Source organism: Camelus bactrianus, chromosome 9 (assembly GCF_048773025.1).
Source record: "Camelus bactrianus isolate YW-2024 breed Bactrian camel chromosome 9, ASM4877302v1, whole genome shotgun sequence".
Taxonomy (NCBI): Eukaryota; Metazoa; Chordata; class Mammalia; order Artiodactyla; family Camelidae; genus Camelus; species Camelus bactrianus.
This window is the reverse complement of record NC_133547.1, coordinates 14,275,301-14,292,412: the sequence shown is the minus strand read 5'-3', so window position 1 is coordinate 14,292,412 and position 17,112 is coordinate 14,275,301. Positions and strand designations below refer to the sequence as shown.

Here is a 17,112-nt window from a genome sequence, read left to right as displayed (position 1 = left end):
TACCTTACTGCTCAACGACTACTTCTGACCCTCTAAACACTGCTCCAGAGAGAACCATTTAGCTACTGAGTCAAACATTTTTAAGGAGCCATGCTGAGTAGAAAGATACCATATTGTCTGCAACATGCATAGCCTATCCAATTATAGCTATGACTAATCTCATAAAGCTTGCAGACATTCCAATGAGAATATGATTATTTGCATGTAAAGAAAAAGGTTTCCTTAAACCAACTTATAAATTCTAATTTGAAAAAGTCCATCCCACTCTTAAGGGATTATTATAAAATATGAAATAGACTATAAATTAATATAGAGTGTCTTTAAAATCTTGAAATATTTATCAAAATATATTATACAACAGGAATTGTAAATTCAAATGCTTACAGAAGCAATGTAGGTGACCTGAGTAACTGAAGGTCCCAGGTGAGGACAGCAAACCGGAGAACACATGTCCCACTGAGAAGGGACCCCCTCTGCAGGGCAGTCTGCTAAGAGCCTCGGCTCAAGGGGGACCAGATTTGATTCTTCAGGAGAAGTTCTGAAATGCAGATTTCTGCACGAGTCTGCTAAATTTTCAATGTTGACTCAATGTGTGGGGACAAACTGAACATATCCAGGGCCATGTTTAGTCTATAGCCCACTTGTGTTTTTATGTTTGTTGTGTTTCCAACACTTCGGTATAAATCAAGTATTTGTATGTAAAACTTTGCCTTTCTTTAGTATCATATGTCTTACACACAAAAACACTGGGCCCCAACATGTAATAAAAATTGTGATTAAGACTCATAATACCCAGTTTAAGAATTTTTCCAATGCTACTAAAACTATAATTTATCTGTGTCAAATTCTCCCTGATTGTTGATCAAATGTATATTTAAGATTAAGGATTAAGAGGCATAAACAATTAGGCATAAAATAAGCTACAAGGATGTATTGTACATCATGGGGAATAGAGCCAATAGTTTATAATAACTATAAGTGGAGCATATAGTTAAATTTGTGAATCACTAAACTGTATACCTGTAACATATAATATAGTACATCGACTATACCTCAATTAAAAACATAAGATATTGTAAAATAAATACATTTTAAAAAGCTTATAATACCCCCTTCAAGAATTTTTCCATTGCCTACTAAAACTACAATCTACCTGTATCTAATTCTGCCTGATTGTTAATCAAATGGATAATTACTTCAGAAGCTGGCCAAAACTAAATTATTATAACAATTCCAATTTGTTACTAATGTCATGGGTTTTGATGTTTAAAACTGCCATCTTGCATGGTGTATTTATATATAATTGAATACGACTCATCCATAAAAAAGAATGAAACAATGCCATTTGCAGCAACATGGAAGGACCTAGAGATTCTCATACTGAGTGAGGTCAGTCAGAAAGTGGAAGGCAAATCCCATAGGGTATCACTTGATATGTGGACTCTAAAATACGATACAAATGAACTTATTTACAAAACCGAAGTTGACTCACAGACATAGAAAACAAACTGATGGTTACCAAAGGGGGAAGGGGGTGGTGGAGGAATAAATTTGAAGTTTTGGACTAGCAGATACAAACTACTATATATAAAATAGATGAACAAAAAGGTCCTACTGTATATACTACAGGGAACTATTCTCAAGATCCTGTAGCAAACCATAAAGGAAAAGAATATGAAATATATAAGCATGGAAGACCCCAAGGTGTACATGGAGGGCCATGTGGCCACCAGCACAAGCGAATGACCCTGCCGGATGTCAAACATGACCTGAACTCACTTGCCCAATTTCTAGGACCTGGGATCCTGGGGTGCTCAGGGCCTGTGGCTTGCTGCCTCCTCTGCCAAGGTGCAGTCACCCATCTCCCCCTACTGGGTACTGTGTTCCTTCCTCCTCCCACCCATCCCCAGTAGCACGCCTGCCCCTGCAGGCAGCCAGGCCTTCACATCACTCCACTCACAGCAAGCCTTCATCTTCTGTAGGCACTGAGCCTGCGACCCACTCCCAGGCACTTCCTAAGGGGAAGTTTTTCCTTCTGGGGTAGAAGTGTGGCTGGGAGACAGAGATCTGCCCTTTCTGTGGGCACTACCTCTAGCCCCTGGCCTTGGCTTTGGAGTTGTTTCCATGACAACAGGGCCTGATGTATTGCATTCAGTATACATATTACTACAAATAAAACACTTGAAGCTAGAAAAGACCCTGTATTTCAAGTATATTGTAAATAAAGTTAGTTGAGCTATACCTTGTTTATCGCCTCGATATTTGCATGATGGCGGAGCAGCTGTGTTGCAATTGACACACTCTCTTCCAAGATGGCATAATGGAGAGCAGTGTTTTGACCGCCGTCCTCAAGATTTGGGTTAGCACCGTGTTCCAGCAGGATACCGGCACATCTCCTGTTCAGGGATTGTACAGCCTGTTGGTATCATGCCAAGAAACAGACTGTAAGTGCCAGGCATTCCTAGTTAACATTCCCCAAGTTCCATCAGTTATGTTTAAAACAGATAAGTTAATTTTTAATATAAGTAGTTAAATCGAATCCATCTCACGTGGACACTGTTGGCAGCTACATACCCTGATGAGAGCTGTCGTCCTTTCCTTGTCACGAGCATTCAGATCACAGTTGAACTGGATAAGGAGAGCCACCACTCCTGGACAGCCACTGATGCAGGCCAAGTGTAGCGGAGTCCTGCGAACATGAGAGAACTTTTTAGGGAATAGAGCACACTACTTCAAAGATACAATTATTCATGTAATTGGAAACATTCAACAGCATGCTATTCCTACCCCTTTAAAACTAACATTTAGTCTTCTTATCTTAGTTCTTTCTATGGAGAAAGAGCAATATGTATTAGCTCTTATTACTCACCACTTTAATGGAAGAACAACCAGTTTGAATAGAAAGGGCATGCCGTTGGGATTCAGCTCAACTTGGGTCTGACTTCTACTTTAACACTGTCACTCATTAGCTCTCACTTAGCCTGTCTGTGCCTCCGTGTCCTCATCATCAAGATGGGCATGAAGTGATAGTTATCTTACAGGACGCCACTGTGAAGCTTAAATGAAAAGCTATGCAGAGTGTCTGGCAGTTTCTTGCCCAAAATAACAGCTCAATCATTGTTAGGTAATATTATAATTGTTACCGTTACTATTTCACAAAGACAACATTTCAATTAAGTAAAATGAGAGTATATCTACTTTGCTGCTGCAAGGATGAGAGACAACCCTGTACTTCAATGATTCTAACATGTTCATTTTCTCACACTTCAACATCTCTGACATGGGAAGGCAATTTAAAATTCATGTTTTACAACCATAGTTGGCAGCTCCTCCCAGGTCCGCCCCCCCCGCCGTCCCGCCACTGTTACCTGCCGTTCTTGTCTCTGCTGTCTACGGCATTTTTCTTACGTGACAGCAACTTCCGCAATGTTTCATCATAGCCTGAACATGCAGCTCTGTGGAGCTTTGGTAGCTCACTCTTATCGGTGATGTACGAAGGCTCAGGTCTCTCAAGATTCCTGAGGCCCACCCAGCTCGTGAACTTAATCACTTTCTTCATGATCCTGCCTTTCGCCTTCCGATACCACGCCCTTCCCGCTTGGCCTCTTGCCACCTCCCAATCTCAGCGCTAGCGCTATGGAAAAGCCACAGAGATCGCGCTGCCACACCTTGGCTGTGAAGCTCAGAGGCTTGGAATGTTTGGTCCGGAACACTCGTAGCCTAGCAACAGACCTGACCCTCAACTGCCCCTCAACTGTCCCTCCAGAGCCAGTGACCCTGCACGTGGGCACGGAGGCCCGGAGGCCCAGTGTGCCCCGTGTGCACGTGGGAGCCTAAGCCATTTCAAATCTCTGCAATGGCTTGTGGGCCATTTTAGATTCCTTTCAGATGTCAGTGCTAGGTGGCTGAGTGTTTCAGGACATTTCCAGAAGTGAGGCTTGCCCCTGAGAAAGTTGTGTTTGTATGTGACAGTGGTTAGAGTAGGGTGGAACTACAGGATGCTGAAGGCCTCGTTCCCCAGAGAGCTCCCCACCAAAAACCTCTCCATCTCCTTATCCCTCACTGTATTCCTTTCCGCATCCCTCTGGGCCCCAGCCACTCTCCATGGACTTTAGCAGATGCAAACAGTAGGAAGCTGTTTTCACGGTTTCAGAGACTGTGGCAATATGCATCATTAAGTACAAACTTGAGAAACCAACACACGCTCTGCAGATGAAATGAAAATGTGTTTCTGCATGTCTGCTGCCCCTGCTCTGTGGCTCAGCCTTATGTTACACGCTTTCTTCACTTTTATTTTATTTTTTGCTTTTATTTCCACCAATTAAATCTTTAATTAATCCAAGATTTATTTAGGAGCATGGTACAACATTTGAGGACTTTTTAACCATGTAAATACAAAAGCACCACGTCAGTGATTCTGCGAGGCCACGCTGCTGGCTGACCGCTTGCAGGAGTGGTGGAAGGCAGGGCAGGCCTCTTCTTCCTGCCTAGCTCCGTCCTTTCTCCCTCAGCTGGCTAATTATGATTTCTGGCCCTGCCGGGATCAAAACTGCAGCGGTGCACCAGCTCCTCCTGAGTGGCCGATACTCTTGGGAGCTGGTCTTGAGTGGACAGGAACTGGCAAATGTTTTAAAGCTGACTCTCTCAGGGGCACTTCTGTGCCCACACCTACAGTGGCGGGCAGGAGGGGATTATTCAATTATCATGAGCAATTATTAATGACTACATATCATTTTAAATTTCATAATCAGAGTACATAAAGAGACCTTTGGAGGTAATCCAGTACAGCACCCTTTGAAAAGAGTGTTTTTTCTAAATATACTCGAGTAAGGAAATTCACACTTTCCTGAGGAGTCCTGTGATCTCAGAGGACATTCACACACACAGACAAAACACCCATGACACATGGGCTCGGGGAGATGATGCAGGCTTGGGGAGATGTTGTGGCCTTCGGGAGATGTGGGCTTGGATAGATGATGTGGGCTTGGGACATGATGTTGGCTTGGGGAGATGTGGGCTCAGGTACATGACCGGGCTAGGGGAGATGATGTGGACTCGGGGAGTTGTGGGCTCAGAGAGATGTCTCTGGCCAGGGGAGGTGACAAGGTCTCAGGGAGATGACATGGCCTCGTGGACATTATGTGGGCTTGGGGACATGATGTGAGCTTGGGGAGACGTGGGCTTTTGGAGATGATGTGGGCTTGGTGAGCTGTGGGCTCAGAAAGATGACGCCGGCTCGGGAAGATGATGGTGACTTGTGGAGATGACATGGACTTGGGGAGATGTGGCTTTGGAGAGATGATGCGGGCTTGGGGAGGTGAATAAATTTTTAAACTCTCTTCTTTTTATATTTTGCTCTTCATACGGAAGAGCCACAGGACCTAGACTGTTAAAAACCTTTAGCTAACTGATCCCAAAACAGCAGCTTTTGCTTCTTTCTCATCAAGGTAAATCTCTGTACATCTCTTGAGTGCTGACGATATGACAGCTGTGTGTATGTACTGGGGATAAAAGGTGAAAAGGAATGGTTATTGTCCTTGAGGAAGTTTTATTTTTTCTCTGGACTGAGAACCCTAAGTAGTCGGTTCCAATGCAATGTATTAAAGTACAAGGAGGTATCAAGAAGGTACAGCTTCAAGGACTTGAAACCTACACAGTCGGCAAGTGGCTGTGCTGGAAAGATTTGTTTTCCAGGTTTTATCAGAAATAATTTCACACCATTTCAGTGTTAAAAATCTGTCATCCCTGCCAACATCAGCTGCACAATGGAAATGTGTGAACTACCACAAATGGGGATTTGAAAACCAATTCAAGGGGAAAAAAATAACACTGTTTCTTTTATCACCATCGTCACAGTCGTCTCCCACCTCAGTGTAAGAGGTATGTACACATTCTGTTGAATGGCGAATGATGTGGACTGAGGTAAAGAAAAGCCTTCAAATTTCTGTTGTAGACTCAAGATCTAATTTGTCCAGACTTAAAGTCTGCCTTAGCACAGAGCCTTTAAGGGGAAAATGTAAAGTGAAAAAGCTTTGACTATGCTTAGAAAAAACAGTGTAGCAAATAGGGAACTTGAGAGAACCAACACAACAGTTCATCTAGTCAACAGGATATTTCCTGTTTTCTGGGGCTGTAAAGGTAAAAGGAGACAGGTCCAAACCTCCTAAAAGCAGACAGAAATTCTCAGTTTCTCAATGCTTAGAGAAACAAAAATTTGCTTTAAGGACACTGTCAAGTTTTTCTTTCAGTATTCGTCAAATTTTGAAAACATACAGGGTGTTAGCCTGGAGATTTGGCTCTGAAGCACAGAACTAGAGTCACAACAGTATTTCATTCCGAAGAAAAAGAGGACTCTCCAGGCTGTAAACCAGATGTGTGGGAGAGCCATACCCTTGAAACAAAGATGAGCCAGAGACAGACTGTGTAACTTAAATCCAAACCCAGCTTCAACCCATCCTCCGTAGTAACACAGCCTTCTTAGAAGGACACCAGTCACTGGACTGGGGACCTCCGTCTATTTCAGTATGACCTCAGTAATTACTAACACCTGCAAAGATCCTATTTCCAAGTGCGGTCACATACTGAGATTCCAGGTAGACATGAATTTGGAGGAAAACTCTTCACCCCATTCCAGATGGTGTGCCTCAAAGAAAGGGATTCTGCTTCTATTCTCGTATAAACAAAATTCTGAAAGTCATCATCATACTACTGGCAAGACCATTCAGGAAGACAGACACCACTCCAAATATTTAAAACAGAATTGATTTAATAACATTGGTTACAGTGGCACTTGGATGGTTGCAGCAGTCAAACCGGGGAAGAGAAGGTAACCCAGATGATAGCACAGAAGCAGCCCCTCTCACTCCTGCGTGTGAGCAGAGGGAAGTGATGTTATCAGAGCCCAGGGATGCCAGCCACCCAGCAGCAGCTAAAGCAACAGTGAGCCTGCCAGGCACAATGCAGACCCCTGAGGGGACAGAGCAGCCGGCAGGGGTGGATCACGGTGGGAAAGGGGAGAGAGCAGGTGGGGGGACCCTGGCTTTTCCTTCCCACTGCCCTCTAACTCCCCACCCAGCCTCCATTTGCCAGGCACAGCTGGAAGCCAACATCACCTGGGAAAATCAGCCTGAGAATGCTGACACCTCTGCCAAGCAAGAGAGAGGCTGGGAACAGATCGATGGGCAAACTGGCCATGGCCAGCCCAGCAAACATGGAGGGAGGTTAAAAAAAAAAATCCTCAGATATTACTAATTAGGATTTAAGCTTAAAATTAAATGTCTTAAGGAGGTAGGCATAGCCTCAAGTGCGTCCACTCTGTTCAGTCTCCTCACTGATAGGAAATATTGCTTTAATCTTAATTTTTGGAAAACGGACAATATAATAAAACAGTTAATGGACTTAGGAAAATCCTTTAAAAATCTCAGTAAATTTTTAAAATGTGTGCAGCCTGACGTGATACATATGGTATTGACCTAAAATCCTAAATATCTGTTTTCTAATTTCACCTCTTCTCTGGGCTTGTTTTGAGCTTATATAGAAGCGTTATTCTGTCAAAGAAAGCACATTAAGAAAGCAAATAACTAAAAGTCTCCTTTTTCTTTCCTCCTTCCTCCCCATTAGAATTAAGAAATGTAATGAACGTGAGAGTCTACAGCCTCCTTGAAAAAAATCCCCCTACACATTCTGATTCCAACTTTCTAAGCCATTACACAGCATTGTAAAGCATTATGATTCTCCTATTACGGTACAGAAAAAAATGGTTTCACCATGCACTGATTTAGTAAACAGAATGGAAATGATATCAACATTGATATTTTGTGAATTGTCTACGAGCCGAGTACAGCTCAGTATGTCCAGTAAGAAAGAGCTGGGGGGAGGGGTAGGAAGAATGAAAGAAGGGAAAAAAAGAGCTTTGAAAAAAATGTATCGACTTCAAAGCTATTAAAAACCATTCCATTTCGAGCAGATGCCAACCCGCACTCCCTACCCAGTCTCTGTATTTTCATTGTTAATGATAGAGAAATAAATGAAGACCAGTGTATCTCAATAAGGATATAAATCCCATGAGGACAAAGCATGTTCACCGATTCTCCAGCATACAGAGTAATGCTCAGAGCATATGCTAGATAAAAATGACAGATCAGATGAATAAACAGCAGCTTCCCTGAACACAAAAGCCAGAATGCACTGCTTATTTCTCTGCAATCCCACAAAATCTAGCTTCTGTCACTAGTGTGGATGCCATCAGTCTGCCTGGTACATAGTACCCTGTGCCCTGTATTGTCCTCCCCAGCCCCCCATCGAGTAGTTGAATACAGAGAATGGCTAATTTTTTTCATGGTAACAGCTCATGCTGTCCTCAAAACATATCTCCTGTTGCTTCATGCATGTCCATCTCATCTCTAAAAGGGATTGTCCTCATTTCTGTCCTCCCTTAATTTATAGTGTGGCCTCAGGTGGGTCAGAGCTGCTTTGAACCGGAGCCTGCTGTCTGGAAAAGGAGATGGTTGGATCACATGATCCAAAGCCCCTTCTAACTCCAACAGGCTATGATTATCTTAGGGCCTGAAGGTAAAAGACTAAGAAGGCCAACAGGGTCCAGGTTTCCAAATGACTTCCAGTTTGGTGCATTCTATTAATTTGTAAAGTCAGTTGTTATGTGCTGCCGGTATCGCTGATTTATATTCAGAGCAGTGGGGAACTTTCCAAGTAAAACACAAGAAGTCCAGCATGGCAATTAAGCGTCCATCCTTTGACGACAATCTGATCTGAAAAACAGGACAACAAAACCAAAGAACTGCTAGGGGTAAAATGTGTTGATCTTTCGTGTCTATGGGCAGAGACACTACTGAGGAGCTCCCCACCAGACATAAATAAAATCCTTTAATGCAGAGGTTGTTTGTTACAGTCTCCACAAATGATGCAGTCCCAACACCAAAGGAAAATGCATTAGTATCAGATGTAGAATTTCGAAGACTTCTGTGTTTAAGTTTTTCTTTAAACAGCTACCTAATATTAATTTATTATGTCTTCAGTGGGTGTTTACTGACTACCTGCTGTCCAGCTGTGGACTCTGCACTAGGAGCTAGGTGAGTCTGAGCAAGTTATTCCACTTAACTTGTGCCTGAGTCTCTTCATCACTTGAAAGGGGATAATGTTACTGCCCGATTCGCAGAGCTGTTCTTTGGATTAAATGAAGTAACAGGGACAAAACCCTAGAACAGAGACTAACACATAGTTAGCAACATTTAAGTGACTTTTGTTGCTAAAGGTGTTACTGCTGTTGTTCTTTTACTGTTACTTTCCCATGCAAGGCACTCAGCTAAATGTGTTGGAGAGCTTTTAAAAAGATATCACGAGGGGGAGGGGAATGACTAAGCAGAGCACAGAGGATTTTCTGGGCAGTAAAAAATATCCTATGATATTCTAATGGTAGATACATGCCATTATATATTTGTCCAAACTCAAAGACAGTACAACACCAAGAACGATTCCTAATGCAAACTGCAGACTTGGTGTGATTGTGATGTTTGGATGCAGGTGCAGCAATGGTAACAAATGCAACCTTCTGGTGGGGGTATGTTACCAATAAGGGAAGCTGTGGGGGAGGGGGAGGAAGGAGCACACCAAATATCTCTGTCCCTTCCCCCCAGTTTTGCAGTAATCCTAAAACTGCTGAAAAAATTCTTAAAGCACATGACATAATATCCCTGTCTCACCGCTCAAAAAAGCGTGAAGTCATAGAAGTGACAAATGACTGTATTAAATGATAAAAGTAATAATGCCATGAGAGAGGAAAAGATAAGATGCTATGAACATTTAGAAAAAGAATTATTTGCAGAAATTTCCATTCTAACCCTTTCCACTCAATATGATTTTTTTTTAAAAACATACTTTCTGTCCCTCCTACCCATCCCTAGTGGACTGAAAGTCACTTGGCAGATAGTATGGCTAATTCATCATTCACTCACTTTGCCTTGCAAAGAACATGATATAAAGGAAGATTTCAATAAATCTTGATTTGACAGGAGTAAACATCACTAAGCTCAGGTTCAGATACTTATCATTTGACTGTGATCTGGGCATCCACATAGAGATGTCTGGAAAGAAGTCAGAAAAAGCAATTAAAGTTTCTTAAGTAAAGGAAGGGCCTTGCATGGAGTCCCATACTTCAAGAAAATACTATAGTTGTCTGCAGGATTATCAAAAAGGCAAGAGGTCACTTAAATTTTCCAGTGTTATTCCAGTGTCAAGAAATTTAATCCAACATATTTTCAATTTTCCCTGAGTTTTAGATCTTTAATAAGATTCATAAAAGTTTTTTTTTTAAACCTACTTCAAGTCCATTATTGGGGTGGTACCACTTCGCTCATTATTAAAATAAAATAATGTTTGGACATTTGAAATGTGAGGCCATTTAGCAGATACTGAATTTTATGACTTCTTAGATAATACTCATGATGTAGATACTCTCAGAAAGAAGGACCTTGGCTAAGAAAATTTTATTACAGATTCTGTGACTGGTTTCCTATCCATCTAATCCTCTCCGTGAGGATTTGACTAAAATCTAGAACCTTTAGAAAGTAATTTAGGGCAACAGTTCCCAGTTACACAGAAAACAGAATTAATATATCAGCCCCCTCCAACCTGCAGGCACTGCAGAAGGTGTAGTTCAGGTAAAACATTCTCTCTAATTGCTATCTTGCCACACCACCTCCCCAAATTGAGATATTTCCAAAGTACTTTCCTATATTGCAAGGCAGTTATTTACTTCCTTTATTTCCTTCTTCTCCAGAAGCTCAGAGTAATTGCAATGGTATTTCCTATTTATTTCTGAAAAGACCTTGAGACATTTGTTTCTGCCCATTTGGGAATTAATACGCTGAATCCATTATGACAAACTACAACATAAAAGAAACACACACTTGATAAAGCACAAAAAGTTTATTTTTTGAAATGCATTGCTAATCCAAAAAGGAAGTGTCGAAAAAATCCCCAAAAGTAAGGAGTGATGATGATGATGATAAACTAAATGAAGAGCAATAGAGTAGAACCTAACCACGGAAAGGAAAATGGAAGTGAAACCATTAAGCAGCGAATTGGCATGTTTATTCAGTAATAAACTGAATTCAATTCCAGCTGCAGCCAGTCCCCCCAAGTACTTGGGTAAGTAAGTTTACAATAGTTCCTTGCTCCAAGTACTGCACTTGTAGATTTTCTTCCCATTTTGTTGAACAGGAGACAGCTGTTCCTAGGATTCCCCTTTAATTAAAGGAAATTACTTCCTTTCAACACTTGAGAAAGTAAGTTTTATTTTGTGGATTTGGGATCCTGAAAAATACCAAATACTTAGTAAAACTGAGGGACTGTAGGTTATTCACAAACATGAATTCTGTGGCTGCTGGCATTCCATGGATCCTATCCCAATCAACCCTATTCAAAATTAAAAATCACGGCAAACTCCAGGCCTGCCTGCCAGCCTGAACCGGGTGACAGCTGAAACACTCCTTTCTGTGCAGCAGAAAGGTGGCAAACGGTGGCGGCTGAGCCAGAGAAACTGCACTCTGCCCCCAGGCTGAGGGGCCAGGGACGAACCTGCCAGCCAGCAGCGACTCAAGAAAGCGAAAGGACTTCGGAACAGCGAAGAGAGAAGAAGGGCTCACCCAGGGAAACTCCGCGACTCGCAAGCGCACCCCGCCCCCCCGCCGTCCCGCCACCCGGCGGCGGGGACCCCGCCCGCCGAAAGTGAAACCGAGGAAACGCCGCATCGGAGGCGGGGGGGCGACATCAGCCCGCCGACGTCCGGCGCCGTCCTTCCGGGATAAGCGGGGGAGGCGGGGCGGAGGCGGGCTTGGGACTGGCTGAGGCTCCGGTGGGTGGGTGGGTTAAGACCAAGGGGACTGCGGGTCGGCGTGGGGCTCAGTGGGCTCCAACGAAGGACTCTCGAGCAGCGACTCGGCGCGGCGCCTCCTGCCGGGTAGCAGGGCGGCCGGTCGCGGCTTCCCGGCCAGCCAGTGCCCTCCCAGCGAGGTCCCAGTCGGCTTCTCCTCGGATCCCCGCGGCCAGTGCCGCGGTGCGGGCCTGGCGCAGAGGCACCTGCTGCTGAGGGACCCCGCGGCCCGCCCAGGTGCTCACGATTGGGCTGATCTTCGCCAAACCGTGGAGCCTCTTCTGTAACCAAGGTAAGAAGGATGGAGCTGCCTAACGGCTGGCACCGGAGGAAGTGGGTCTGGCCGCCGAAGGGGACAGCTCGGGAGGCAGGGCTCTCTGTGGTCACTGGCGTTCTGAGACGCAGAGAAGTGAGTTAGTCGAGAGGGTAGGGTAAAAACTCAGGATTTTAGGCTGGGAGTGGATGCTGCAGAGACGTGATGACGGGGAGAAATGGAGAGTCAGAAAAGGGGCATTTGGTCTCCCAAGAGCCAAACCAAGAATTTGGGGATTTTAGTGAAGGAAAGTGGAAAGCACCTAATGCTACCTGGAGGCACTTGCAGGGCCTTTTTCGTCTCTCGTTAAGCATCCTAAGTGTCCTGCCTGAGGATAAATGTCTGCCCCCAAACCTATCAACTTTTTAAAACTAGTGCTGCTTTGTTTTCTGCCCTGCTCTTTAAGCCCGTGCGCCTTCACGTTCTCTTGTTTTGCCTGCTCACCAGGACTCAGGAATATGTTGTCCTGTAGAGATTCATGGTTTTCCTGGAAATCTTCATTGCAAACCGATTATTCCTCTCTTCAGTGCTGGAAAACTGAATGCTTTTGGTTCCATGTACTATGTTGCTTGTCCGTAACTAGTCTAGAAGTGGTTCTGAGACATGTAAAACTTGCAAGTCCAAAGGGCCGAGAAGTTGTAAAACCTGTTCTGAGTCAGTGACTCAGATGTGATGCCTTCTGAAGAGAGAAAATTGACCCACACACAAAGGGCCAGCAATAGGTAAAGTTTTAGGCATTCTTTTAACAGAATGTTTTCTCAGTATTTGAAGCCAGTTTAAAAACTCAACTAGTTTCATTTTGCATTTAATGCCCAGGCCTAAAGAAAGGCAGTCTTTTATGGCCAATTTGTTACTGCTAATATGGTGGGGTTTTTTTTCCTGGACTTAATAAGTCATGAAGAGAATGAAATGGCTTTAGCTCACTTGTGCCGTAGATTGATAAGAATACTAAAATAGCCTTTTTTCAAGGTTCCTAAAGATAGATACATACACATATACATTGCCTGCCTTCCTTCCCTGACCACTCTTACCACCCCGACACTCAGTCTCTGTCTTTACCATTTTTCTGAGTAACAGTTATCCCTGTCATCATATAAGCTTATTTGTTTACTTGTCTTTTTCTTTCAATAGAAACTCACTGAGGCATGAACTTTGTCTTACTAACTGTTGTAGTCCCAATATAAAAAAACTTTCAATTTTTTGTTTTGTTTCTCAACATAAAAATTTTATGTTGAAGTAACACAGACATTCTTTTAAAAAAGTTATATAATGGCAAAGTCTGAAAGTGATGTATATTAGTCAAATGTCTTTAATGCCTTAGCCTTTTTCCCCTAGTATATACTTTGATATTTCTGGATAATGTGCATATATGGAAATTTTAAACAGTATAATTTGTCTTTTTTAAAAAATGATTAAAATCAACATATAATGTTTTATTTATTTCAGGTGTACTAATTATTTCTTATAGCAGAACAGAAAATACTTTGGCCCTTTTCCCTTATCACCCCTATATAGTGTTTTGGCTTAATCCACACTCTGTCTTTTCATTATTCTCACTATAAAGTTTAGTTACTGCTGTGCTGCAGTGTTCCCCTTTTTCCTACACCCTTTTTCCCCTAGAGTAACTAATATTTCATTGCCTTAGGTTTCTTTGTATGTTTGGTTAAGTCATTTCATGCTATACAGAAGCTCTCCTGCACGTTTGTCCACACACCTCTCTGCCCGGTCAGTGTTCCATCCTGCTCCAAGTTGGACCTGTGTCCCTCTCCGTGCCTGGTGCACAGCTGTTCTGGACATGTCCTTGCTATCATTCTAGGAATTTGCCTTCCTTTTCTGTTTTATTAGAACTTATGTTTTTCTTGCTTTACTCTTTGATGAAGCACATGCTTCAGACATTTCCTGCAAAGTTTTCCAAAGTGATCATTTTTCTGCAGTTTAAAATACTGAAAATGTTTTGGTCTGTCTTCACTTTTGATTTATAATTGGGCTAGATACAGAATTCTGAGTTGGGAAAATGTTTCTTTCAGAATTTTGAAGATGTTGTCGTTGTCCTCCAGCTTGTAGTATTGTTGTTAACACCAGTATTTTGTGACTTTTTTCTTAGTCTTTCTAGTAGATTTTAGAATCTTTCATTTATCCTTGGCGTTTTTAAATTTGAAAGAGTTGTGCCCTGTTATGTAATTTTTTGATTCATTGTGCTAGGCCTTCTGCACCTTTTTAACACAAAGTTGCATTTTTTTCCATTCTAGGAATTTTTTTTTTTTTTTTTTTTTTTACTATTTAGGATTTCTACTTTCCTGAGAATCTTGTTGGTCATATGGTAGTAAATTGATTATCAGATATTCTTTTCCATTTTACTTTCACTTTTTTTAAAAAAATAAGTTTGTGGGATATTTCCTTTGTCTTCCAAATCTTTTGAATATTTGGTTCAGCTATCTTATTTTTAGTTTATAAATGCTTTTTCTTATTTGCTGTTTTTTAAAATTCTTGTGGCATTGCTTCATAATGGTATGTCTTAAGTGTCTTAAGTTTTTTTTCCGTTCTGTTTCTATTTTTATGTTAGCTCTTCACTGGAAACTTTCCTCATAGATCTATTGGAAATAATTCTGTTGCATGAATATACTATGGCTTGTTTCTTCGTTTGCATCATAATAGGTTGTAGTAAGTGAAACTGTTAGATTTTCCAAAGTGATTATACCATTTTTGTACTTCGACCAGCAACATTTGACATTTCTAATTATTCCACATCTCTACTGACATGTGGTGTTGCCAGTATCCTAATGTCAGTCAGCCTGCTGGGTGTGCAGTGGTACCTCACTTTGCTTTCACTTTGCATTTCTTTGATGACTTTTGGGGGTTAAACACTTCTTCATGTGCTAATTGGCCATTTGTGTATCTTCTTTTGCAGCATGTTCAAATCTTTCCCCATTTTTTTGTTTTGGGGTTTTTTGTTTGTTTTTTGGTCAAAAAACTATTTATATTTATTTATATATTCTGGAATTGAGTGTTTTATAAGCTATATTTTGTGAATATTCCCCTTTTCCTCTACCATGGCTTCCCTATTCAGTGTCTTTTTTTTTTTCCATATTCATTGTTTTAATGGGGATTTTTGCCAATGGAGTATTTTGTTTGTTTGTTTTTTAACATTTTTGAATGAAGATTTTTTATTTTGGTGAAGCTTTAGCTTTTATGCTTAGGCCCATGAGCCATCTAAAATTATTTTGGGGCTTATGTGGGTAGGGGTTGTGATTTATTAATTGTTTAGAAGAATATCTGCTTGTCCCAGTATAATTTACTGAAGATTTTTCTTTCCCAGTGGATTACTTTGGAGTCTGTTAAAACTCAAATGTTTAAAACATTTTTTTTCTTTAAGTATAGTCAGCTTACAATGTTTTATCCATTTCTGGTGTACAGCATAATGTTCTAGTTATACGTATACATACATATATTCCTTCTTATTTTTTTCCTGGTAATGGCAAAGAAGTTGGTATCAAAATAACCTTCCAGCTGAGAACAATGATAACTATGGACCAATTATAAAGTGGTTTGAAGGCACTAATGGATGATCAAAAGCAGGCAGAAACTGTAATGAATAAACCTCTGAAAGAAAGAAACCATACTGCAGTGAGATCTACATTAATCCAAGCTTTCCACTGTGTGCTCTGGTAGTTCATGCAGCACAAGGGGACAGATCTCAAGGAGAAAGCAGGAGTTACCCTGCACGGAAGAATCAGAGACAGAGTTCAGGGATACCAGACTGCTGTAAATTCAGGAAAAATCCAAGAATGAAGGAAGCATAGAAGAGCCCTGATGTTAGCATAAACCCCTGCTCAAAACCTTGGCTTACTACATTTTTGCAGGGTAAGACTGCAAGGAGCACAAAAGGAAAAGAAAGCTGGAACACTGAAAGAACTGAGCAAAGATTTCAGCAACTACTTAGCTCTGGAAAAACAGTTTTAAATTCCAGTCCTGTGCCATGTTAGAAGAACCTGGTTAAAACTTTGGTCTTCCTGTTGTAAACCCTAGAATGGCCATGTATTAGGGGTAAAGGCTGCATCCCAAGGCTTAGAGCAACTCCATATAACTTAAGGCAAAGCTGAGAACGAAGTAGAAATAATCTAAACAACTTAAAGGCAACCTGACAGAGGAATCGACATGACCCTCAGTAACTTAACCACCTACACTAGATTAAAACTCAGCAAACTTCAGAGGAAGAAAAAGGATCCAGCATCTTGATAACATATTATATTAAATTTTCCTGAGAAGGAATAGGAAAATGTAACCAATAAGGAAGATAAAAACTAGTCAACAGAAACAGACTGATACATGTCCCCTATGTTGAAATTAGAAGATAAGTAATTTACAATAATGATGATAATTAGGTTTACAAATCTACAAGAAAAGGTGGAAATATGGGTGAAGGGACAGAGTATTCAGGAAAGATAAGGAAATGCAAACTGAAAAAGCCCAGTATATGAAATATAAAATGCACTGGATAGGTTTAACAGCAAATGAACATAAGGGAATAAAAACCAATAAACTGGAAGTCAGGTTAACAGAAATTACCCCAACTAAAAGAATTGAAAATCCTTAGTGAACTAGAGGATAGGATTTAAAATATAACTGAGAGTAGAGAAAAAAATAACTGTAGAAGTATAGACCAAAATTTCCCCAAATTTGAGCTAATACAAGTACCCAGTGAACTTGTTAAATTAACGGTTTTTGTTTTAGATTCTTTAGGATTTACTATGTACATAGTCATGTCACCTACAAATGAAGATAGTTCTCTTTCTAATCTGTAGCCTTTTAACTTCTCTTTCTTGCCTTATTGTTCTGGCTTGTGTCCTGTGCAGTGATAAACAGAAGTGGTGATGGGGGCATCCTTTCTTTGTTTTTGATCTTAGAGTAA

At 41.3% G+C, this 17,112-nt stretch overlaps 1 protein-coding gene and 1 long non-coding RNA gene across 18 annotated transcripts in view; one reads left to right on the top strand and one right to left on the bottom strand.

Moving 5' to 3' along the window:
- Positions 1-3,692, bottom strand: part of LOC105074206 (ankyrin repeat domain-containing protein 26-like) — a 51,807-nt gene extending 48,115 nt beyond the window's left edge. For 4 of the 10 annotated variants that reach the window (XM_074371096.1, XM_074371097.1, XM_074371100.1 and 1 more), the window contains exons 1-3: positions 3,369-3,692; positions 2,575-2,689; positions 2,243-2,416 (exon numbers count right to left, since the gene is read on the bottom strand). The gene's annotated coding sequence lies outside the window, so the exon portion shown is untranslated. The remainder of the gene's footprint in view (positions 1-2,242; positions 2,417-2,574; positions 2,690-3,368) is intronic. The other 6 variants (XM_074371102.1, XM_074371103.1, XM_074371105.1 and 3 more) reach the window with 2 other exon arrangements.
- Positions 3,693-11,691: 7,999 nt separating this feature from the next.
- The window catches only part of LOC141578726 (uncharacterized), an 89,610-nt gene continuing 84,189 nt past the window's right edge, over positions 11,692-17,112 (top strand). For 6 of the 8 annotated variants that reach the window (XR_012509386.1, XR_012509385.1, XR_012509390.1 and 3 more), the window contains exon 1: positions 11,704-12,182. This is a non-coding gene — a long non-coding RNA (uncharacterized LOC141578726). Of the gene's footprint in view, positions 12,183-17,112 lie in introns of all 8 variants that reach the window. The other 2 variants (XR_012509388.1, XR_012509383.1) reach the window with 2 other exon arrangements.